Genomic DNA, 26,276 nt, shown 5'->3' with positions numbered 1-26,276 from the left:
CCACGTAATAATAACGGGTTGAATCCGCTGTAATGTCCCGGATAGCAAACTGGGCATCTGCTTGGAAAAACCATGCTTCTGGTTGCTGTTCCCAGAACTGCGGCAATTTAAGGGCAATGGCGTTCGTGTTCATTATGAGTATCTCGAAGAAAGTTGTCCAATGAGCTCGGGGTCACCAATGTAGGAACGGAAGTTCCTATCTGAATAACGAAGTCCAACGCAGTGAAACGAAATAATCAAGCTTTAATAAACAAATTACTTTAACTAATAAACTACAAGAGCAGATGTCAGCAGGTCTGTGCAGGTCTACAGTCTCTCCAAGACTGCCACTAAATACTGGAAACCGACGTCATGACGTCATCACGCTTTCCGCGCCAACTGGGGGTCACGTGATCGGCGTCATGACGTCATCACGCAGAAATACAAGAAACTACATACAGCTTAAAGGTGCAGTCCACAACTGCACTACAGAGTGGTTAAAGGAGTGATTACTGATTGTTCAGTGTCTCTTGGTGGCTCCGCCACAAGGTGTTGCATCTCCTGCGCTTGCATGGGAAGGTGCCAGGCAAAGGGGAAGGGGTGCTGGGGGTGGTAGAGGAGTGGACTAGGGTGTCGCGGAGGGAGCGTTCCCTACGGAATGCTGAAAGGGGAGGTGAAGCGAAGATGCGTTTGGTGGTAGGATCGCGTTGGAGGTGGCAAAAATGGTGGAGGATAATCCGTTGAATGTGGAGGCTGGTGGGGTGAAATATGAGGACAAGGGGAACCCTATCGTGGTTCCGGGAGGGAGAGGCAGGTGTGAGGGCAGAAGTGCGGGAGATAGAATGGACACGGTCGAGGGCCGTGTCAACCATGGTGGAGGGGAATCCTCAGTTGAGGAAAAAGGAAGACATGTCGGAAGCACTGGTGTGGAAGCTGGCATCGTCGGAGCAGATGCGGTGGAGATGGAGAAACTGGAAGAATGGAATAGAGTCCTTACAGGAGGCGGGGTGGGTGGAAGTGTAGTTCAGGTAGCTGTGGGAGTCGGTGGGCTTGTAGTGAATGTTGGTCAATAACCTAACCCTAGAGATGGAGACGGAGAAGTCGAGGAAGGGAAGGGAAGAGTCAGAGATGGACCATGTGAAGGTGAAGGAAGGGTGGAAATTGGAGGCAAAGTGAATGAAATTGTCTAGTTCAGGTTGAGAGCAGGAAACAGCATCGATACAGTCATCAATGTACCGGAAAAAGAGGTGAGGGAGGGGACCCGAGTAGAACTGGAACAAAGAGTGTTCCACATATCCCACGAAAAGGCAGGCATAGCTAGGACCCATACGGGTACCCATAGCAACACCTTTAATTTGGAAGAAATGAGTGGACTCAAAGGAGAAGTTGTTCAATGTGAGAACAAGTTCAGCCAGGCGGAGGAGGGTGGTGGTGGATATTCCCCTTTACTTCCCTGAGCAGCGTCAAGGTCCCTCGGATACTTTTATTCAGATTATGTGACAGTTGAACCACAGAAATGTACCAGTGAAACTTTTTATGGTTCCGCAAATTGTCTGTGTAATGCTTGAACAGATGGTTTAAAAAGAAACAGTATTGATCTTTCTGCAAAGGCTGGAGATTTTTTTAAAGTCTGTTATGTAAGCTTTCATCTGAAGCCACTCTGAGTTACACATTAATTATGTCAACCAAAAACAACAATGCCTTATTCCCCAGAAAGTCAGCTGTAATAAATAGTCAATTAGAATTTTATTCTCAACTTTGGCACAGTTTTTTACATCAGTTGCAATTCCAATTAAATCAACCCCTTTAAGGGTGATATAAAGATGTATTGTACCTCGGTGGATATTGTAAGGCTGACAATGCAAATGAAAATGAGTGGATTTTGGTATCAAGCATGAAGACTTTACACAATCCGGCAAATATCTAGAATGGAATTCGAGCCCGATATTCAGCGCTCTTCAAATGGCTCTGCAAATTTAGTAGCCGAGGATTCAAATCAGGAAAAGCCCTGAGTTTGATCTCTGATCGCAGCGGTGCGAGTGCTACAATTAGCCTCAGTACCTCATATCAGGCGGGGCTGGTGAAATAATAATCAGCCTAGGTTTCCACTCCTGGTCACCATTCAGCGGCCCAGGCTGAAGACCACACGTGGGCGTCCAGTGAGAATAAGATCAGTCTCGACGATGATGCCACCCAAGGAAGGATAGGCCACTGACATAGTCAGTAGAGAATAATGGGCACTCAGGCAAAGTGACTAGCTTCCAGAGAGACAGACATCAGGAGAGGGGAGAAAAAATGGCAGAGAATATTGGTGAGAAGAAGATAAAAGCCAATAGTCCTCCCCTGCTCTTGTGATTCTATGGAATACATTGCATACAAGGCTGGAATCCTGGGGTTGCTCTGACAAGGCTTGTATTCCCTTGAGTATCGAAGATTCAGGGGTGATCTAATTGAGGTGTTTAAGATGATTAAAGGAGTTGATACAGTAGATAGAGAGAAACGATTTCCTCTGGTGGGGGAGTCCAGAACAATTAAAATTAGAGCTAGGCCATTCAGGAGTGATGTCAGGAATCACTTCTTCACACAAATGGTCGTGGAAATCTGGAACTCTTCCCCAAGAAGCTGTTGAGGCTAGGTCAACTGAAAATTTTAAAACTGAGAGCGATAGATTTTTGGTAAGTAAGGGTATGAAGGGATATGTGGCCAATGCAGTTAAATGGAGCTAAGATACAGATTAGCCATGATCTAGTTAAATGGCGCAACAGGTTCGAGGGGCTGAATTATCCACCTCCGATGTTTTCTTCTTAGGCAGTCCCTCGGAACCGAGGATGGCTTTCTTCCACACTAAAAATGAGTTCTCATGTGACTGATGAGTCCAATGTGGGACCTACAAACTCTGTCACAGGTGGGGCAGACGGTGGTTGCAGTACGGCGTTCTGGTCTATCGCTGTTGGGGTTGTCCATGAGGGTCCTGACGTTCCAGGTCCCGAACTTCATTTTAAAGGGTGGAAGATGCCTGTGCGTGAATTATTTTAACGTTGGGTGGCCGTTGCACACCAGCTACCACATGGGCTTGACAGAGCAAGGTCTTGGTCCAATGGCAAGGGGATCCAGGATGATTGGAGACCAGGCTCTGCTACATCAGCCTAGCACATACACACAAACATACTCCTAGAAGTTACATCACAAGACCCCCTGCCTCCAACAGTTCCGCATAGTCAAACAGCCTTTTCTCCCCCATCCCCAATATTTCAATAAACAGTATAAGAAAGGGTTCAAAGAAAGTTCTTTTTTTTAATGCCCGTATTATTTTTCTCCCGGGTTGCTCGCAGTAGTATCCAGGAGATTAATCTTCAATTCCTGGAGACTCCAGGGCAATCCTGGAGGGCTGGCCTGGCAACCTGTGCAGCATACTTTTTTTTTGGACGTGCTCAAGAGACCTGGGGTCTCTGCTGTCAAACGAATAAAACAAAAGTCCCGTGGAGTCTGCATCAAAAATCTGTTAAAAAGTTCTTTGCCCAGAGTTCTGTAGCTCTGTGGAGCGTCTGTTTATTTTTCCATGCATCCAAGTCCTCATGAGCCCTTGGGTCCTTGTGATGTTTAGAGGGAACAGATAAATAGCCCTCCTTTAAAAACATGTCTCCACCTAAAAAAATTTATGTTACTGCCCAGTGCTCTGCACCTTTCTGGAAAGCTTATTTCGCCCTCCTTGGGTTTAGTGTTGCTGCTTGCTTGGAGTCAACTTAAATTGAGAAATAAATTAATAATGGCATCCACATTCATGGGTGCTTGATGCTTGCACCAAAAAAATTTAAACTTATATTTTAGCTCCTCCAAAGCAACCCATCGATTCATTACTCTCTGTTCCATCCCCAAACAGCCTGACCACAGACCCATTCTAGTTCCACCTGCAGAAGGTTGTTCATCCTGCTCAGATTCCCAACCCAGAGAGAGGAAAAGCCCGCAGTTTTCCCATTTATTAAGCTTGCTTACACTAATAGTCACCAGGAAATTCCTCGGATCTCCCCGCTTCGCTGATGTTACTTCGCCAGAAGTGTAGTGGAAACCACTTCTGGCAAAGTAACGCCAAGGAAGGGGGGAGATCCGAGGAATTTTCCGGCTGGTGAGCTCCAATGTATGATTGCACTTCATATTAAAAGCCACAAGTGTAAGGGAGCAGAATTAAAACAGTTAAAGAGACAAGATTAAACTATTCTGGGTTACCAGCTACATTTACACGAACATTAATTATGCAAAAATACCTTTGTTTTTAAAGACAGGGCAGGGGGTTCGTATGGACATGAATCTCCGAAGGGAGGGCTCAAAAAAAGGTTTGGGAACCTCTGATCCAGTCTAACACTTTAGTGCAGTACTGAGGGGGTGCTTCATTGATGGAGGTGCTGTCATTTGGATCAGATGTAAATCAAGGCCCCGTCTGCCCTCAGATGGACATAAAAGATCCCATGGCACTATTTGAAGGGGAGAAGGCGAGTGTCCCGAGAAACATTTATCCCTCAGGCAACACCCCAAAACAGATACATTTCATTGTATGTGGAATCTTGCTATGTGCATTATTGAGTACCAAAAATAGTGGGGAACCAAGGGGCTAATAAGAGTGAGGAACTTAAAGTAATTAATATCAGTAGAGAAAAAGTACTTGAGAAACGAATGGGACTAAAAGCCGACAAATCCCCTGGACCTGATAGCCTACATCTTAGGGTTCTAAAAGAGGTGGCTGCAGAGATAGTGGATGCATTGGTTGTGATCTTCCAAAATTCCCTAGATACAGGAATGGTCTCAGCGGATTGGTAGGTAGCAAATGTAACCCTGCTGTTCAAGAAAGGAGGGAGAAAACAGTGAGCTATAGGCCAGTTAGCCTGACACCAATCATCGGGAAAGACTAGAATCCATTATTAAGGAAGTGGTATCAGGGCACTTAGAAAATCATAATATGATTAGGCAGAGTGAACATAGTTTTATGAAAGGGAAATCATGTTTGACAAATTTATTAGAGTTTTTTGAGGATGTAACTAGTAGGGTAGATAAAGGGAAACCAATGGATGTAGTATATTTGGATTTCCAAAAGGCATTTGATAAGGTGCCACATAAAAGGTTGCTAAGCAAGATAAGGGCTCTTGGTGTTGGGTGTAATATAGTAGCATGGATAGAGGATTGGTTAACGGACAGAAAACAGAGAGTAGAGATAAATGGGTCATTTTCCAGTTGGCAGATTGTAACTAGTGGGGTGCCGCAAGGATCAGTGATTGGGCCTCAGCTACTTACAATCTATATTAATGACTTAGATGAAGAGACCGAGTGCAATGTATCCAAGTTTGGAAATAAAAACTTTAAAATAATTTTCTTTTTTGGCTGCAAAATGCATTTATAACTTAATGCTCCTTTCAACAAATTAACTATATGGGCTGAAGCAAAGGATCTGTTTTAGCTCCCTGTGCCACACAACCATCAGGACCTGGATATTACACAGCAGTCACATAAAACTTTACAAAAATGTGAGCTGCTTTTATTATTGGTCTTCAACTGCTATGTCCTGCAGCACCGGATTTTTTTAACTCGATGGACTGCGAGGACCTTTTTAAAAAAAACATTTAATTAGATCTTCCCGGACCAGTAAGCATAACGTTGCAGTGATGCGGGCCTGTTATCTGGTAGTAGCACAGTGGCTTACGAAGACTTCACGGCAGGAGAACAATGCAGTTGGGTCACTCTCCAAAGATCTAGGCAGCAGTATAAACGCAGCTCACGTCTGATTGTCTTTACGAAGGGAAATCTGTTTAAAGGCTCTATTGTGATACGAAATTATGGTGACAAGCTGCTTTCTGTTGTTGTTGTTGTTGGTTGGAGTGGGCAGTATCTCATTTTTTGTTTCAGTGCCATCAGAACAACAACTTGCCTTTATGTAGCGCCGTTAACATAGTAATACGTCCAAGGCGCTTCACTGGACAAAAATTGACACCGAGCCAAAGAAGGATAACGTTAGAACAGGTGATCAAAAGCTTGGACAATGAGGTAGGTTTTAAGGAGAGTCTTAAAAGAGGAGAGGTGGAGAGCCTTAGGGAGGAAATTCCAGAGCTAAGGGCCTAGACGGCTGAAGGCACGGCCACCAATGGTGGGGTGAAGGAAGTGAGGGGTGCACAAGAGGCCAGAGTTGGAGGAACACAAAGTTCTCAGAGATTACAGGGATAGGGAGAGGCGAGGCCGTGGAGCTATATGAAAACGAGGATGAGAATTTTAAAACCAAGGCATTGATGGACCGGGAGCCAATGTAAGTTAGCGAGCAGAGGGGTGATGGGTAAGCACACACATGTAGTATTAGTATAGCAGTGTACGAACTGTGGGCAGAAGCATGATGAATCCAAAGAAATATCTTGGCTGTTCTGGATTGGTTATCTGAGCCAGCAGTTAGCTGCTTCATCGTAGCACTGCACCTTGCCACATCCTCTTTTTTTCTTATGAAATTAACTATTGTCCTTCAAACTCGATCAGTTCCTTTTCTCTTAACTTCTAACTATTGTGGAGGTTTTTAACCACTTTACCACCGCAGGCCTCAGGCACTTTATACTTATCACAAGCTGCTTTTCTCATTAATTCTATTGAAGTTCTGTTACATTTGGTGGATAAAAATAAGTTCCAAGCAATTGTTTCAGGACCTTATGCAGTTGACAGCCAGCAAGGATCATAGTTTTCAAACATCAAAGTGGCTTAGTCATTCACTGCATGTTCTTCAGCGAGGCCCAGTCTCAATGACTTGCAGTTTTGCTTCTTTCAGTCATAGATACATAGGAACAGCAATAGGCCATTCAACCCCTCAAGCCTGTTCTGCCATTCAATTAAATGGTGGTTGATCTGTACCTCAACTCTATTTACCCACCTTTGCTCCATATCCATTGATGCACTTTGGACAGACTCAGCAACAGCTTAGGTTTGCATAGCACCTTGAGCATAGCAAAACGTACCAAAATGCTCCATAATTCAGGATCAAACCCCAGCAGAAGCAGTAGAGGAGCTGCGGTGGTCACCAAAAGCACAGTTGAAGAGTAGGTTTTAAAGCGGCATTGAAGGTGGGGAAGGATGAAGGGGCAATCCCAATGACTCGATGAGAAAATAGTGCCTGATTTAACAGACCCATTTCATTGGCAAGGCTCTGTAATTCCTCCCAGCTAGCATCCTGCATTACTTGCTGTATCTCAACTGGTGTTAATTCACTCCTTCACATAGGAACAGGAGTAGGCCATTGAGCCTCTCGAGCCTGTTGTGCCATTCAATTAAATCGTGGCTGATCTGTACCTCAACTCCATTACCTGCCTTTGCTCCATATCACTTACCGAACAAAAATCTCTGACTTTGTACTGAATCACTTCACTTGTGACATCACGTTTTACCTCTCTGGTTCTTAATGTCATCAAGAAGAATTCGGAGGCTGTATTTCCAAGCAAGAACATTTTATTTACAAGGAACTTTGATGTAGCACAGGTCTCACAGGCACTGCCTCCAGATGGTACAGTTCGAAGAATCTATAAGTAAGCTCACTGTTAGCTGCTTCAGCATGACATAGAATCATTAAACAATAACATTTTACTGCACAGAGGGAAGCCATTCCCTATTTTTCTATAGCAATCCGAAATTAATCCCATCAATCCACTCCCTCCCCATAGCTCTGTATCTTCCTCTGCTCAAATATTTATCCAATTTTTCCTTATAAGATACAATGGTCTCTGCTTCAACTGCTGTAAAGAAACTCCTCCTAAACTCTCTCCTTGCTCTTTCAGTGACAAATTTTAAATGGATGATCCCTTATCACTGACTCCTCAACCAAATGAATTTGTGTTAGAAACTGGATAATAGAGGAGTGTTCTGTATTTATGGAAGATCAGATTATGGAGATCATGGGATGTAGAATTATAGGAACATAGGAACAGAAGTAGGCCATTCAGCCCCCTCCTACCCCCTGCCCTCCCCCCCCCAAGCCTGTTGTGCCATTCAATTAGATAATGGCTGATCTGCACCTGATAAAAGAATTCTCCAAACACTAGATATGCATCAAATTAAGCTTGCTAGTATGTATTACAACTTGTACTCATACATACTGCAACAGTTGTAGCATTGGCCCGGATTTTGCTGTAATAATAATGGAGAGGCTATCTGTAAAGTCTGTGAGTTGTTTAGTTAATTAATACACAGACTACCAGAGTAACTTAAAACAGGACTTTACTATTCGAAGGTCAGGGCGAATCTGCCAAATAAATCCTGACACAGCACTTATATACCGGTGTGGTCACCGTCGGTATTACAGTATACAGAAGCCAACAAAGTAGTGCCACACCTAAAATAGTTCTCTTAAAGGTGAACGGTTACATACAATGGTTTTCTTAAAGGTAGACGGATACATACACTACAATCCTCCCTTTTTAGCTTACAACATACTTAGTCCCCCATTAAACATAACATATATTCAACTTCATGTAAAACAATTCACAGGTATAATCTATGCGGGAAACAGTTTACAGATTCAGTCTCTGCGGGAACAGTTCACAGATTCAGTCTCTGGTCTTGACTCGGTCCGAACAACATCTCTGTGGTGTAGCCGGTTCACATTGCTAGCGTGACTCATCCAATAGTCTTTCCCTTGACTTAACAGCTTGAACTTCCGTCCTGCTGAACCAGCAGTGTTGACTTTTACAAACAGCTGGACTGCCTTGGTAATTTTTCCTACTTGCCAACTGATTTGGCTCCCTTCGTAGGGCCCACGTACATGATCTGGTAGAAGTGATAATGATTTAGATGGTTATCACCTTCTGCTTCGTCTTTTTCTTTTCTGCTTCTTGGAGACTCTCGGGGCTCCCTTATCAGCTGCCAGCTGTAGCGCCACCATCTCCCTATGTTCCTTAGACTTTAAGTGCTTCATCCTGATTTCTGCACTTTGGGAGTTTTCATCACAAGCTGGGCAGACCAAGTCCTCGTAATATTCCGTGTCACTCAACAGGTCATGGTAATATTCGGTGTCGTCCTGAACTAGTCTAGCGAGAGGGCCTGCTACTTCTTCCTTACCCAACTGGACGTTAGCCGACTGTTGTTCCCTCCCTAGACATCTTTCCTGAAGAGACTTCTTCATGCGTTCATATTCATCCCGCTCTTCCTGGGTTTCCTGCAAATCCTTCACTAATGACCTCATTTGTGATTTCAATACTTCCCCTTCCATCGGGGATTGATTGATCGGGCTATTCAATCCTTCTACTGGAGCAGCTGTTTCAACATTCTGTTGTTCACATAGACGTGATTCAGCGTACTTTTGGCATCCCAGTAAAATCTGTGTTGCAACCTCAGCTATTTCCATAACTTTTGAGAGCTCCGAACTCCTTCCCTTTGCAGATTGAAGCTCGTGTTCAGATTGTTCCCATTGCAGAGTCTTGTCCCTCAGCATATGAAGGAGTTGGCTGACCGTTAACTCTTCCACGGGAACACTGTGGATCAGAGTCTTCTCCATTTCATCCACCTTTTCCTCCAATGCTTTCACCTTCTTTTCCTCTTGTACTTTGGCTTTCAGCGCTCGGAGAAGTTGCGCCTTGATGCTCTCTAGCTCATGTTCAGGGGCCATTCTTACAGTCTCTGTGTTTCTTACAGTTTCCTTTTCTTCCACTGAAAGGATTCCCAGTTGAATCTGTTCTTCAAGTTGTTGAACCTCGGTCATTGCCGCCTCATATTTGTCTTGGGTTTCCTTCAATATTTTTATGAGTTCTTGGACATCTTGTCTTTCATGTTCTGCCATGTCTTTCACCTCTAATTTCTCATCTATGGATGGAACTTCTACCGATGAGTCTGTCTTGGCCTTGAGCTCATCAAGAATTTCCTGCAGCCTTTGGACTTCTTGCTCATGTTCAACCTTTAGTTGCTCATATGCTTCTACTGAAAATAGCTTTTCGGAGGTTGCCGAGTTAATCCCCTCCAGGATTGTAGCCTGGGCCTGTTCATACTGTTCCTTCAACTTCTCAAACTCTGCTTGTAAGGAGTCGTAGAGAAGAACGGGAATAAAATCCTGGCTTCCTGAAGATTCCCCTTCATTTGCTCCTTCCTGCAAATATTCTAACTCCTGAACAGCATAAGGGAGATGTGATCGGTAATTGGTCACAATGGCTCTATGGTCGCTCTCTGCTTGAGCTAGCTGCTTCTGTTGTCTTTCCAGATTCTCCCATTCGGTGTCATAGAACTTTTTCATTGTTTTCATCTCTTGTTCGAGACGGTAACTCACTTGTTCTACTTGCTGTCATAATTTGAAATAAAGTTGAGTCCGAGCTCGGTGTTCGTCAGTCATGGATATGTCCGTAAACTGAACAGACTCAGAATTCTCTGTCAAACTATGTTGTCGTTGTTCGGTGGAGTTCTGTTCTGAAACTTTGTTCTTCTCTGGAGCATAAGCCTTTATGCATGCCTTCGTTCTTCCAACCTTAGTCGGCAAGTCCATTTTAGCCTTGTCTTTCATATTTGGGTTGGTCTTATCGTCATCCGTTTCAGAATCTGAGCTGATTGTCTGCACCGAGTCCTCACTCGTTATGGCTTTTAGATAGTGCCATTCCATGTCTATTTTCTTGATCCACTCCCGTCCCAGAAGTGGTGGTCCTCCCTCAGGTAGTACGTATAAGTTCATTCTTGGGTGTTCTTTACCCCCATCTCTCACCTTGACTCTTATCTTCCCCATGGGGTACACTTTATGCCCCGTGTATGTCTGCAATACGAACTTGGTATCTCTTAAGGGTATATGTGAGAATAGCCGGTGGTAATCCCTTCGATTTATGACTGATAGAGCTGATCCAGTGTCCAACTCCATTTTCACTTGGACTCCAGCTATTTTTAGCATGACCCAGATAGTTTGTAGGTCAGCTTCCTTACTCACATTGTGAATTCTCAGACTGCCCAGCTCCTGGCCGTTTGGGTCTGAGTCCGAATTCTGTTCGTCTGAACTCTTCTCAGCCACCTTGTGTACCTTGTTGTACTTTTCCTGTGATGGCTTCCTTTGGTTGTTGGTCTTCTTCCCTGACCGGCATACCTTAGCTATGTGACCCAGTTTGCCACATTTCCTACATTCCTGGTTCTTAAACCAGCATTGGTTCTGGTCGTGTGTTGTCTTCCCACAACGATAGCATTTTGTTGTACTCGAGGTAATTTGATCCACACTGAGTGCCGCTGCCTTTAGCTGCATTTCCGCAGTTCCCTTCGCTGCGGCTTCGTGTGATGCTGCAATAAGGACAGCCCTGTCAAGTGTAAGGTTGTTCTCTTCGAGTAGTCGCTTTTGCGTTCCTTCCTTTGACAACCCGCACACGAACTTGTCTCACAATGCCACTGTCAGATTCCCTCCAAACTGGCAGTGTTTCGCTAGTCTACGCAGTTCGACCAAGTATTCTGCGTTGCTTTCGTCTTTCCTTTGCGTTCTCGCATAGAATTTGAATCGTTCCGCCAACATCAACGGTATGGGGTTCAAGTGATCCTTCAGAACAGTCACAATATCATCGAAAGTCTGATCCGCCGGTTTAGCTGGTGCTAGTAGATGCTTCAAGAGCCCGTATGTCTTCGCGCCCATCGAGTTTAGCAAGGTTATAGCTTTGTCATCTTCTTCTATTTTATTGGCCTCACAATAGATCTCAATGCGTTCCACATACGTGGCCCAGTCTTCTACCTCGGAATTAAAATTGTTGATGTTACCACGCTTAGGCATCTTCCTCTCTTCCTGATAACACCACGAATTATTTCTTTAAATTTTCTTTTATTTTTTTTTCCAAGATGGCGGTTCCCGCGAAAATGGCGGTTTCCCGCGCTTATCTTCTCTCCCCGCCCACTTCAATGGCGGTTTCCCGCTTCTGTCTTCTTCCCCGCCTAATGGCGGCTTCCCGCGTTTCTTCCCTAGCGGGGGGGGTACACTTTCCCCATGGGCGACGGCCGCTGGCTTTCAGGTTCACAGCCTGCGCGTCGGCTTCAGGGCTTTCCCTTTTCTCGGCAGGGCAACCGGCGCTGGGTACACCCCGTTGACGGCGAACAGTTTCAGCCGCTGGGCTGGCTCTCGCTCGGTTCCCCTTGCTCGGGCTCTGTCTCTCTCCCGCTCGCTCGGCTCTACCGGCGCTGGGTACACCCCGTTGACGGAGAGCAGTTTCAGCCGCTGGACTGGCTCTCACTCAGTTCCCCCTTGGTCGGCTCTGCCTCTCCCGCTCACTCGGCTCCCAATCGCGCCTCCCAGCCCTCTCGCAGTCCGGTGCTTCCCTCCCCGGCTGCGGCTGAGTTTATCTCTTCCCGCGCCTACGCTCCCGGTCGCAGCGCTTCGTGGCTTCGGTCGCTGCCCGGCCTTTTTCGCCGGTCGCGGTCTAGCTGTCTCATGACGCCGTTGCGTCCCCCAGCCTGTCTGTACCGCGGCTTCCTTGCTCCACGCTGCCCCAGCCTCAGCGCCTCTGGACCCGACTTCTGTCCGGCTCCTTTCCCCCTCGACCGTGGTCGAGTGCACCGCCCTTATCCTCCGGTTATTCTTTTTACTTTCCCTTACTCACAGTCACCGTGGCCGCCTTGCTTCTCGTGCTGATCGGCTCACTCCTCACCGTGGCAGAAGGGACAGTCAGTGCCTGTTGCTGATGGAAGTCTTTGTCTCTAACTTCTTCTTCCTTTCTAGTTCTGCAGCCTCAAGTTTTCTCCCAGCAGAACGACGAGGGCGGTTGCCTCTTCTCGACGCTCGTTAACTGCTTCGGAAGTATTGTTGCCGCAGGGTACGATCGGACTCGTCGCCACTGTAAAGTCTGTGAGTTGTTTAGTTAATTAATACACAGACTACCAGAGTAACTTAAAACAGGACTTTACTATTCGAAGGTCAGGGCGAATCTGCCAAATAAATCCTGACACAGCACTTATGGTCACCGTCGGTATTAAAGTATACAGAAGCCAACAAAGTAGTGCCACACCTAAAATAGTTCTCTTAAAGGTGAACGGTTACATACAATGGTTTTCTTAAAGGTAGACGGATACATACACTACACTATCAGCACTGACCGTTATTATGCGGTTAATCAAACAGCAACCTCTGGCGGCCGCACATGCACAGTTAAACGCAGAAATACAGAAATTGCTGTCAGAGTTACCCCGCTCCTCCAATAGACTCGGCATTGAAATGACTGCAACGGCGTGAACTTGCTGTACTTGCCCACTAGTTCCGCACTAAAAATGGCTGGAAAAAATAGGGTTGGTGCAGGCAGGGGTAAGTGAGTTTTAATAGCGTAATAAGTGATAATTACTACTGAGCAACCTCTCTGGCCCTGAAAAAATAATATTCCAAGTGTGGAGTCTCATTCCCTTAGAAGAAAATTAGTGTTGGAGATTTTTAAAAAATTTAAATAATTTTTTTTAAACTTTTTCTGCCTGTCTCTTTTATCTCTTTCCCTTAATCCATCTGCATTTGCCAATCTTTATTTCACTTTCTGTACATCATATACTTCCTGGTGTGGACACTGCGTGGCTTAGTGAGGATTCTTCAATCTGATTGGTTGAAGAGCTATGCTGTTTCCATTTGCTGCTCGCAGATGTCATAGATCCCCTGTAGGGGGCGCCACGCTGGAACAAATGTCCGATGATGGGGCGTCTCCGTTCTAAGCTGGTCAAATCTGTTGTGTCTGTGGTTTCAATTGCAGTTATACTGAATAACAGGACACAGACTACAGAATTAAGTAAACAGGTCTTTAGTGATTGAGGGTCAGGGCTGAACTGGGATACACTTTGCTCCGCAGGGTTTATATACCGGTGTGGTCACCACCGGTACTACAATGTACAGGAGCCATCAAAAAGTAGTCCATCACCTTAAGGTATCCTCTTAAGGTGGTACAGGTTACATACACTACAATTCCCCCCCTTTTAGCTTAACAGTGTACACCCCAAATTAAACATTACATGGATAGCATATATACAATTTACACACAAAACTGTTCCAAGATTCAGTTTCTGAGGAGGCCTCCTGATCCGGGCCAGATAACGCCTTTCAGGGGTCGCTGGTTCTCGTTGCTGGGGTGACTCATCCACTTGATCTCCTATGGATTGAACTTCATCAGGTACGTTCGAGTCTGAGGTAGATGCTACAGGCTCAATAACTCCTTCAACTGGTGTCTCTGCCGTAGACATGGGGTCGACCCTTGTTCTCGATTCCACAAGTTGGTCAGCATGACGTCGTATTACGTTCTCGCCAATGTCTACCGTGTACATCAAGGGTCCTTGTCGTGCACGAATTGTTCCAGGTTGCCACTTATCATCCCTATAGTCCCTGGCCAACACTGGTTGTCCTATTTCGAAACTACGAGTGGCCTTGTTATTTACATGCTGGAATTGCTTGTTTTCGACTTCCCTTCGCACATTGGGTTTTAACAAATCCAACCGGGACCGCAACCTTCTGTTATAGAACATTATGGCAGGGCTTTGATTTGTCACTGCATGCGTGGCGTTTCTATATGCCATCAGGAAATTGTCCACCTTGTGTTGTAGTGGAATATGGTCTTCACTCATGGCCTTTATCGCCTTTTTGAACGTTTGTACAAATCTCTCGGCCAACCCATTTGTAGCCGGATGATATGGGGCAGATGTATAGTGTTTCACCCCATTCTTTTTCATGAATTTCTGGAATTCTTCTGACACGAACTGTGGTCCGCTGTCTGAACATATTTGCTCCGGTAACCCATTCCTTGCAAATATGGTTCTTAGAACTGCGATCGTCTTCTCAGAGGTAGTGGTCGACATCTTAATCACTTCTGGCCATTTAGAATGTGCGTCCACTGCTATCAAAAACATGGAATCCATGAATGGACCTGCAAAGTCGATATGCACACGTTGCCATGGGGCTGAAGGCCATTCCCACAGGTGCAGCCGTGCAATTGGAGGTGCGTTTTGAACTTTTTGGCACCCTGAGCAGCTTTTAGTCAGATCCTCTATTTGTTTGTCGATACCTGGCCACCACACATAAGCCCTAGCAAGGCTTTTCATCTTGACTCCCCCCAGATGACCTTCGTGCAATTCTTTCAGAACTCTCTCTCTTAATTTTGGAGGAATAATCACCCTTGTTCCATACATCAATGTTCCTTGACATACGGACAGCTGTTCTTGTCTGGCTGAGAATGCTGGTAACAGTGGTTCGCCATGTGCTGGCCATCCCTTCACTGTCAAGTCGTAGACCCGAGACAGTGTCGGGTCATTTCGGGTCTCTCTCTCAATACCCGCATTGGTGACTGGTAAGCATTCGATGATGGTCGAGTGAAATATCTTGACAGGGTCAACTGCCGGTGCCTCTTCCGCTGTAGGTAGTGGCAAGCGCGACAGCCCATCAGCATTACCATGTTGCTTTGTACCTTTGAATTCAATATCATATTGATGTGCCCCTAGGAAAAGGGACCATCTCTGAAGCCTCTGCGCCGTCATTACCGGAACACCCTTCTTAGGGTTGAAAATGGAAACCAACGGCTGGTGATCTGTCAGCAGCGTAAACTTTTGGCCTTGCAGGAAATGGTTAAATTTCTTAACTCCCCACATGAGGCTGAGAGCCTCCCTATCTATCTGAGCATGGTTGCTCTCAGCGGAGGTCAATGATCTGGATGCGAAAGCGACTGGCCTTTCCGAGCCATCTGGAAACTTATGTGAGAGCACTGCCCTGATACCATATGGAGAAGCATCACAAGCTAAGCAAATAGGCAGCGTTGGGTTAAAGTGAGCCAACACTTCCTTAGAGGTGATCAGTGCCTTGCTCTTTTGAAAAGCCCGCTCACAATCATCGCTCCACTTCCATGGTATTCCCATTTGCAAAAGAGTGTTTAGCGGGTGTAACACCGTGGATACATTTGGAAGAAACTTGTGGTAATAGTTAACCCACCCGAGGAACGACCTCAACTGGGATACATTTTCCGGTGCAGGAGCTTTTACAACAGCTTCAATCTTGTCAGGTGACTTATGGAGCCCCTCCCGGTCAATGACGTGGCCGCAGTACGAGATTCGCTGTTGAAAGAACTCGCATTTCTGGCGATTAACTCTGAGCCCATATTCTTTCAATCTGATGAGCACCTGCTCCAAATTCACGAGGTGATCCTTATCGTTATCTCCTGTAATCAGGATGTCATCCAGGTAGCATTGTGTGCCTGGAATTCCCTGCAATACCTGCTCCATGGCCCTTTGCCAAATCGCTGGAGCCAATGCCACTCCAAAAACCAGTCTATTGTACCAATATAAGCCCTTATGCGTGTTGATCATGAGATACTGACGTGACGCTTCATCAACTTCCATCTGTAGGTACGCCTGCGCCAGGTCTATCTTATTGAAGTGTTTCCCGCCAGACAGCGAAGCGAAGATATCCTCAATCCGCGGAAGCGGATATTGCACCGTGTGAAGAACCGGATTAACAGTGATCTTGAAATCGCCACAGATGCGAACCTTCCCAGGTTCCCCCGGCTTGTTGCTCAATGAACGCTTCATGACAGGAACAATGGGTGTAGCCCATTCGCTCCAGTCCACCTTGGACAGTACCCCTGAACGTTCTAGCCCTTCCAGCTCTGCTTCCACAGCAGGTCGTATCGCATAAGGCACCGGCCTGGCTTTGAAAAATTTTGGGTTTGTATGTTCTTCAACCTTGATGGTTGCCGTAATTCCTTTCAGTGTTCCAAGTCCCTGTTGGAACACCTCCTTAGCATCGTCTAAGATTTTTGACAGTCGTTTAGGTTGACGTCGTCCTCCTTACAGGCATCTACAGTCAGTGCTTGTATGGAATGCCAGTCCACATTTATTCTCTGGATCCATTCCCATCCCAGTAGTGGCGGACCTCCATCAGGTAACACATACAAGTCCATTTTCTGACTTTCTTTACCATTGTAGACCACGTTTACTTTTATCTTTCCTTTGGGGTATACTATTTGCCCCGTGTATGTTTTCAATACAATCTCCGTATCCCTCAGGGGAATGTGCGAGAATAACCTTTTGTAATCATGCTTATTCATGACCGTTAATGCCGACCCAGTGTCCAATTCCATCTTCACTTGGACCCCTGCAATCCGAAGCATGACCCAGATAGTTTGGTGGTCTGCTGTGTTACCCACATTATGTATTTTCAGACAACCCAGTTGCTTACTGCTGGAGTCTGAATCCGTCTTCTGTTCATCCGAACTGTTCTCTGTCACCTTGTGTACTTTTTTGTACTTCTCCTGCGGTGACTTTTTGCTGCTGGTCTTCTTTCCGGACCGGCATACTCTCGCTATGTGACCAAGTTTGCCACATTGCCTGCATTCTTTATCTTTGAACCAGCACTGGTTCTGGTCATGCGTTGTCCTTCCACAACGATAGCACTTTACTGTGCCCAATGCCATTTCATTGGTGCTGAATTCCAATGGCCTTTGCTCTATCTCTGCAGCACCCCGTGCTGCTGCCTCGTGGGAAGCTGCAATGCTGAAAGCTTTGTCCAGCGTAAGGTCCTTTTCCTCTAGCAGTCGCTTCTGGGTTCCTTCCCTTAGGAGCCCACACACAAACTTATTTCTCAGTGCGTCTGCTAGTCCTGTTCCGAACTGGCAGTACTTTGATAACTTGCGCAGTTCTGTTAGGAATTCAGCGTTGCTTTCTTCTTTAAGTTGAATTCTTTTGTAGAATTTAAATCGTTCCGCTATCAGCAGCGGCGTGGGGTTTAAATGCTCCTGCAGGATAGTAACAATATCCGCGAAACTCTTCCCTACTGGTTTGTCTGGTGTTACAAGGTTCCTTAATAACCCGTACGTCTTTGCACCCATTGAGTTTAATAGGGTTAGTGCTTTCTTATCATCCGGTACCTCATTCGTTGTACAGTAAACTTCGATGCGTTCCACATAAGTGGCCCAATCTTCCACATCGTTATCAAAAGCAGTGATGTTACCCATTTTTGGCATCCTTACTGAGTTTCTCCTTCCCCTTTGGATATTATTATTATTTTTTTCCAAGATGGCGGCTTTTCCCGCGCTTGGCGGCTTTTCCCGTGCTTGCCTTCTTCCCCCGTCTGCTCAAAATGGCGATTCCCGCGCTGTTGCCATTCACGCCTCCCAGCGGTCCTTTATTTTCCCCTGCGTTGCTGCTCTTGTTCCCCCGCCACTCCCGCGGTCCTTGTGGCCATAAACGCTTTTCTGGCTGCTGCGCGTCTCTGCCCGATTGCAGTCCGGCCCCTGATACCGGCTGCGGTCGTGTTCTCCGCCCTTTTCGTCGTTTTCCCTCCCCTTCTCCCACTGACAACTCGGCCGACTTCCCCCCCGTGCCGCTCGATCGGGCTTACCCGCCGCTGTCGTAGAAGGGATGCTCACTGATGCTTGACTTCATGGTCAGCAAACCAACCCGGGTTTCCGATGGCCTCCCGTGCGATGCAGGATGTTGAGGGCAGATGCCCTTTTTCGACGCCCGTTCCTGAGGACGAAGCTTCCTTTGATGCAAAACTGCCGCAAGGTAAGATCAGACTCGTCGCCACTGTTGTGTCTGTGGTTTCAATTGCAGTTATACTGAATAACAGGACACAGACTACAGAAGTAAGTAAACAGGTCTTTAGTGATTGAGGGTCAGGGCTGAACTGGGATACACTTTGCTCCGCAGGGTTTATATACCGGTGTGGTCACCACCGGTACTACAATGTACAGGAGCCATCAAAAAGTAGTCCATCACCTTAAGGTATCCTCTTAAGGTGGTACAGGTTACATACACTACAAAATCTTTGTCAGGGAGGCGAATGGCGTGTGCCGTTCCTTCGCCGCTGACTGGGCCATTATGTAATAGTACAAAAATCCATCCCTTTAATCATGAATTTCACCATGTCATGGCACAGAGTCAGAATGCAGCTTTTCCTCTCCAAGATCGGGCTCGTGCTGCAGATTACTGTGATGAGTTTCTCCTCTGCTGGATGTGAGTTTCCTTCATGTATTAAGTTCGGGCAGACTCAACCGAGTTTTTGGTGCATATGGGTGCAGAGCAGGCAACTGCCTGTTCATTGTTTGGAATAATTGGCACTGTCCCTCAAAGAGAAACAAGACGGCTGGTGTAGAAAGTGGACAAAAAAAATCATACTGGTGCAGTAGAGATGCTTTTCCAAATTTGTGGTTGTTTATAATAACAAATGGAAGATAGATCTGTCTAAATACTCAGATAATTTGGCTTAACTTTTTTTATGAAAACAAATCTTAAATTAAATAGACCTATACTCTTTTGATTAGACAGAAAAGGTGATGCAACTTTCTTTTTACCTGCCTTTATTCTTGTGCTAGCAACAAAACAGAAGTTCATGGCAGCCAAATATATACACCCTGCATCTGCCCATCTCAAGTCTTCCCATTCCTGTCACTGTTGCAATTAAACCAGTTTTCAATGTTCTACCTGCACCATACTTTCTACAGCCCTCAGCAAGGCAAAACAAGAGAGTTCTTTAAAATGTGTGTGTGCTGGCAGTTCCCTTTTCTTCAGGGCCATTTTCCATTCATAGCAGGGGAATGTTTTCTCTGCACATTAGGTAGAGTGAAGTTGGAAACACATTTATCTTTGCTCTTCCTGAACTATGACTTTACTCAGGAGTGTCATTGTGATCGAACAGGATCTGCAAGCACAGAGTTTAAATCAGTTCTGTGTTCAACCATAATTCCTACGTTCGCTGTATTGTCCTTGTTCCATATTAAAGTGGCAGGCTGTAACTAGTGGGGTGCCGCGAGGATCAGTGCTGGGACCTCAGCTATTTACAATTTATATTAATGACTCAGATGAAGGGACCGAATGTAATATATCCAAGTTTGCTGATGAGACAAAGCTAAGTGGGAAAGTAAGCTGTGGGGAAGGACACAAAGAGCCTGCAAAGGGATATAGACAGGTTAAGTGAGTGGGCAAGAAGGTGGCAGATGGAGTATAATGTGAGGAAATGTGAAGTTATTCACTTTGGTAGGAAGAATAGAAAAACAGAATATTTTTGAAATGGTGAGAATCTATTAAATGTTGGTGTTCAGAGGGATTTGGGTGTCCTTGTACACAAAACCCGGAAAATTAACATGCAGGTACAGCAAGCAATTAGGAAAGCAAATGGTATGTTGGCCTTTATTGTAAGGGGGTTGGAGTGCAAGAGTAAGGAATTGCAATTGTACAGGGCTTTGGCGAGACCACACCTGGAGTACTGTGTACGTTTTGGCCTCCGTACCTAAAGAAAGATATACTTGCCTTAGAGGGGGTGCAACGAAGACTCACTAGATTGATTCCTGGGATGAGAGGATTGTCCTATGAGGAGAGATTGAGTAGAATGGCCCTATACTCTCTGGAGTTTAAAAGAATGAGAGGTGATCTCATTGAAACATAAGATTCTGAGGGGGATTGACAGGGGTATGCTAAGAAGCTGATTACCCTGGCTGGAGAGTCTAGAACTTGGAAGCATAGTCTCAGGCAGAAATTTCTTCACTCAGAGGGTTGTGAATCTTTGGAATTCTCTACCCCAGAGGGTTGTGGAAGCTCAGTTGTTGAGTATATTAAAGGCTGAGATTGATAGATTTTTGGACTCTTGAGGGGAAAATATTTGGTTGATTAGTGCCTCCTGTTAGTAAGAGGGCACTAACGGGGCACAAAGCAACTAGCGCCTGAGTGCAGCGATGTTTGTGCTGCTCGCGACATTGACCAGACATTTTGCGGTGGCGTTAAACACTATCGCCACGATCTCCTGCACCCGCAGATTGTGACGTCAGTCGAGTGTGCAACGCCCCGGACCGGATACTGAGTCGCGCCCCCTGCCTTAGTGCTTGCCGCTAGGAATGACAGGTAGAAGGGAACGTTTTCAAGTCGGGAAGGGGCTGGGGGAGCGCTATTTAAAGGCGGTCACTTCCTGCCTTTTCTTGTCGGCAAAATTTTTGGTTTTAATGCTGTCCTAAGGAGTTTTGGCCCTCAGCAACACTTTTGAGGTTCCTAAATGCCGAGATCTTTCCCTGGGCCTATCCATTAGTGCTTTGACATAATTGCTTTTGAGGTCACTCCAGGCCGAGATTCAAGGCTGCAATGAGCAGGGTGTGACTGGCCAGCAAGATGGCCCCTCTTCTTTAAGAACTGGATGGCGCCAGCGTGTCTGGCTTCCATGGTAATTGGCATCGCCTGAGCTTCGGTAGCGTTCTGAGGTAGCGCCTCGCTCCCTGACGTTTGCGCTTTAAGAGAGGTGTATAGCGCCTGATTTAGCGCTCAAATCACCTCCAGGGGTGATAGAGGCAAATTTTGCAGTCGGAGGCGATAATTAGCACCAGGCACTAAACTTTGCGCCCGGCCGATATTAGTGCCCCAAAATGGGCAATACCAAATTTCTCCCCCTAAGTGAATCAAGTGATATGGGTATTGGGCGGGAAAGGTTAGTTAGGTCGAAGATCAGCTATGATCTTATTGAATGGTAGAGCAGGCTCGAGGGGCCGTATGGCCAACTCCTGCTCCTATTTCTTATGTTCTTAATAAAAACAATATAAAAACATATCTATATTCTTACAAATACTCGTAAAGACAAGGACAAAACAACCCCAGGCTGAGAGGTGGTAGTTGGTTTGGTGACGGTCATGTTTCTTGACAGGCAAAGTCATCTTTGTCTCTTCATTAATGAAAGCAGCCCAAAACAGCTCCAATAGAAGCAAGAAACTGCAAATGCTAATCTGTGGTATACACAGAAGACATAATATATTTTTTGGAGCAGAGCTTAGACGAGAGAGAAGATTAAATGGCCACCTGAACCACTAGGACAGGCTTGTCTGGTTGTAGTAGGCAGCCTCTCAGCCTCACAACTCCAATCTCTCAGGCTGTAGCTAAATCCCTTTGCCACCACCAAGGGCAGATGGAGCAGTGGGCATGCTTGGAAGCAGTTTATTCAAGCACTGAAACAAGTTAGCACTCAGTATCAGCTAACGTGATGATGCACAAGAATTAACCCTAACTCAGAAAATGCATTCCATATACAGCTGAGGAAGACACTTGAATCAAATAAATACTTTGTTGTGCACAATAATATCTTAAGTTACAAAAGAAGTCTACTTCTTTCAGAGTTGCATATCACTGAACCTTTAGGGTATTCTTAACAAAACAGCAGGGATGCTTCATTTACTTTCCATCACTTTTGTGGTTTGCACAATATAAATTTAAGAAAAAAATCACCACTGTCAGGAAGAGATCTTTGCAGAATTGTACTTGTGTCAGCACATGACTAAGTATGGCTTCCAATGGCAGTGCTTAGTGTTCATTAAGCTGTCACATTCAAATAAATACATACAGTCCCAAAATACGGTTGAAACATTTCCAATTCCATTTTCACATTCCCATGGTAGCTATTCAAGTCATGGTGCGTCTTGAAACATCCTTCCCGGACCTCTGACTCAGCGATGTGTACACTCGACAGTCAATGGTGTGGCTTGAGCATTCCGATTTCCTCCTAGCACAGCTGCATTGACGTTTGTTTGTAAGGCCTGAGAAATGTGAAAATGTCCATCAATGTACGTTGATTCTGATTGGCTTCTGTTGAGTGAGATTATCCAATTCTTGAGATACAAAGCTGATGGGAGGAAACTCAGATACATCTACAGGTAGACTACCTTTTATCCGAACTTCCGAAAACCGAAACCCTCTAAAAACCGAAGGTTTTTTCGTTCAGCGTAAGTCGTGCGCACGACATGACCAGAGTGGCGCACAACTTACGCTGAGCAGAGGGTCAGCGTAAGTCGTGCGCACGACCCCGACCCCAGCCGACGACCCCCCGCCGACCCCGACCCCCGCCGACCCCCCCCGCCGACCCCCCCCGCGGACCCCCGCCGACCCCCCCGCGGACCCCCGCCGACCCCGACCCCTCCCGCCGACCCCACCCCCGACAAATTTCCCAGTCTTATAAAATACCTTCTGAAATCCGAAATTTTCCGAAAACCGAAACACGGCTGGTCCCGAGGTTTTCGGATAAAGGATAGTCTACCTGTATTACGTTTGATGGATCAGTGCCCATTATGAAAAGAAGTGGCTGACTTTTAATCATTTCAAAAGGAGCTTGACGTTAATTTATGGAATAAGCTGTGTCCTAATTTATTGAATGCCGACTTAATTGTAACATCCAAAAAAAGAAATGGATTCCGGACATCAAAAGGATCAGAGGGATGTGGGCCTGGCGACAAGACAGAAATGGTAATGGCCCGAGTCTTTACATTGTCTAACTAAAATTAGTGCAATTATCAAATACAAAACAAATTAATCACTGAACTTTTTATTTATTCTGATGGTGAGGGATACCGCCGAGGGATTGCACAGATCTTAAACCAAAGTCTCCTTCATTGTCTGCCTGTCCCAGTGATTCAGGTGGATATTAAAGATCCCACTGGACAATGTACGGAAGAGCAAGGAGATGCCCCAGTGTCTTGCCCAGCAATCAAATCCATCAAAACAGATTAACTGGTCATTCACCACATTGCTGTTTGTGGATCTTTCTATATGCAAAATAGCTGATGATGGGTATTGGGTACAGTAGTGTAGTGGATATGTTACTGGACGCTCCTGTGAAGCGTCTTGTGGACGTTTTACTACATTAAAGGTGCTACATAAATGCAAGTTGTTGCTGTTGAGCTAGTAATCCTGGGGTCTGGACTCATAATCCTGAGAATGGGAGTTCAAATTCACCATGGCCAACTGAGAATTTGAATTCAGTTTACCCGGTCTGGCCTATGTGACTCCAGTTCCACAGCAATGTAGTTGGCTCTTAACTGGCCTCTGAAGTGGTATCACACTGCTAGAGGTTCAACAAGTCCCACCGCAACCTGCTCAGGACAACTAGAGAAGACCGGCTTCCAGGAACCAGGCAGAGGAAACTTAACTCTGTGCCCTCAGAGGCACCTTCCCGGCTGCCTAATAAATGGGAGTGATTGCTCCAACCTTCTTGATTATTAAAATAGCTCCTCATATTTCCCCATGGATGTTGACTGCGGTAAGGACTCACCCCCCCCCCCCCCCAGTTACTTCATGGTAACAAAGGGATTTCAACCATGTGTGTTAATTGTTTTCAGGTGGTGGGTATTAATTGGGACTCTTGTATTCACACATAAGGGAGCAGGCTCAGGAAGGGGAGGAAGCTTATCTTGGGGGTGCACAGTATGTAATGTGTGTCTCTGTAGATAAAGGCTTCTTTCCTTCGCCAACTGGCTAGCCGACTTTTGCAAAGTGTGTGTAAATGAACTGCTCACAGCTATGTTAGGCAACAAAACCAGGAATTGCAATTCAAAATCAAACCAACACTCTGTACCATACATCAGAGCACTGCACTGTAATAAAATCCTACATATGGGAATCTCAGTGTAATTTGTTTAAATAAAAATCATCACCATTTCTGCCCCATTCTATTTCCAAACCCTGGCAGCTCCACCGCTGCAACGACAGAATGCTTGATAAACCCGGTTAATGCAATCATAGCAGGGAACTTTATCCTAGGGCTGGATTTTACCAACCTCGGCAGGATGGTAGCGGGTCCCAGCCTCGCTGCCAGCTCCAGCCCGCTGTCCGAAATGATTTTCCCCGATTGGGCTTGTTAAGTCCCGCCCAGCGCGTTTCCCGGACAATTGAAGGAAGCAGGTCTGATGATGTCATTTGATGATGCGTCATCAGCGGGTTTCCTTAAAGGGACCATGCGCAAATTAATTTTGACATTTGTGCTGTCAGTATTCTACAGCATTGTGGTGCTGCAAACACTGACAAGTACTGCACAAAGGTGCACGGCTGCAGCCAGATTCTCCCATGACTCCCTGGAGTCACAGCACGCAGGGAGGTTGTCTTCCCTTCCGATGGGTGGAAGAGACCTCCCCAGGAGATCAACACAGCCTGGTTGCACATTGCATAGGAGGACACAAGCAGGGATGTTGTCAGGAGGATCAGGCTGCAGTGGCGCAAACCTTTCAATGATCTCAGTAGATCACGAAACGTTACTGCAAAGCCACACTCAACCTCATCCTGCTGTGCCACTCATCACATCCCCATCACTCTGCCTTCCCTACCCTACTCCTGCACATCCTTACTCACAACTTGACCCGCTGTAAAAAAAAAAACATTTTTCCCATCGTGCCCGCTGACCCACGGCAAAATTCCCTCCCTTATCTCCAAAAAGTGGCTGCAACTAGTCTTGAAGAAAATAAACCTTCAGAATATGTTCACCAGGCAAGCCCCAGAACATGCAATCATACGAAAATGACAGACGAGAAAAGACCCACAGGTCCATCCAGCCTGTCCCACATAGATGTGATGCCCAGTGGATCACATACATACACTCCCCAGCCACCCGAGCCATATATCGCCAGGGAGAGGCCAAAAAACAGATAAAGCCCAGACCAATTAGGAAAAATCATCTGGAAAATTCCTCTCCAACACCTTTAGGTGATCAAAATAGAAGATCACATAGATCCTAATTTATATTACAGGATACCTACCTTATTCCCCCAACACCTACATTTAAATCATTAATGAAAATAGTAAATAGCAAACTGATCCCTGCATGACACTGGTGGTAACCGGTCTCCAAGCAGATTCAGATCCATTGAATGCAACTTTCTGCCTATGGGCTTTCAGGCAATTCTCAATCCACCGCAGCATATTATCACTAATCCCACAAGATTCTGTCTTGAGGAGAAGCCTCTTTTGAGGAATCTTATCGGTGTATACCAGGTTATCGCTAACTTCAAAAAAATTCAGTCAAATTCATAAGACACAGCCTTCTTTTCGAGAAGCCGCGTTGAGTGTCCCTGATAAGGTCTTTTCCATCTTTGTGGTCATATAGTGCATCCCTATTGATTCCCTCGAGCATCTTACCAATACTAAAGTCAAGCCAATGGGCCTATAGTTACCCAGTTCTGGCTTCTCACTCTTTATAAAATTGGAACAATGTTGGCATTCTTCCAGTCTAAGGGAACAGTCCCTGACTCCAGCAAGCTATTAAAGATACGGGCAAGGGTCTCGCATAGCAACTGTTTAAGTAAAAATCATCACATTTCCACCCCATTCTATTTCCAAAACCTGGCAGTTCCACCACTGCAGTGACAGAATGCTTGATAAACCCAGTTAATGCAATCATAGCAGGGAACATTATCCTTATCTCCAAAAAGTGGCTGCAACTAGTCTTGAAGAAAATAAACCTTCAGAATACTTTAACTAGGCAAGCCCCAGAACATACATTCATGTGACCCTCAGGCGGATATCATCTAGGCTGGCAGCCCTATCTATTTTAAGGTTCCTGATTTCTATCCAAGACGATATCCTCAAGGTTGCTTTGAGGGAAA

At 45.7% G+C, this 26,276-nt stretch overlaps 1 protein-coding gene across 1 annotated transcript in view; it reads left to right on the top strand.

The window, feature by feature from the left end:
- Positions 1-26,276, top strand: part of cdh22 (cadherin 22) — a 1,314,714-nt gene that overhangs the window by 1,119,982 nt on the left and 168,456 nt on the right. The window lies entirely within an intron of this gene.

The sequence above is a fragment of the Somniosus microcephalus genome, chromosome 13 (genome assembly GCF_052327205.1).
Source record: "Somniosus microcephalus isolate GS21.2 chromosome 13, FLI_Smic_1.0, whole genome shotgun sequence".
Taxonomy (NCBI): domain Eukaryota; kingdom Metazoa; phylum Chordata; class Chondrichthyes; order Squaliformes; family Somniosidae; genus Somniosus; species Somniosus microcephalus.
This window is presented reverse-complemented; position numbering and strand designations above follow the sequence as displayed.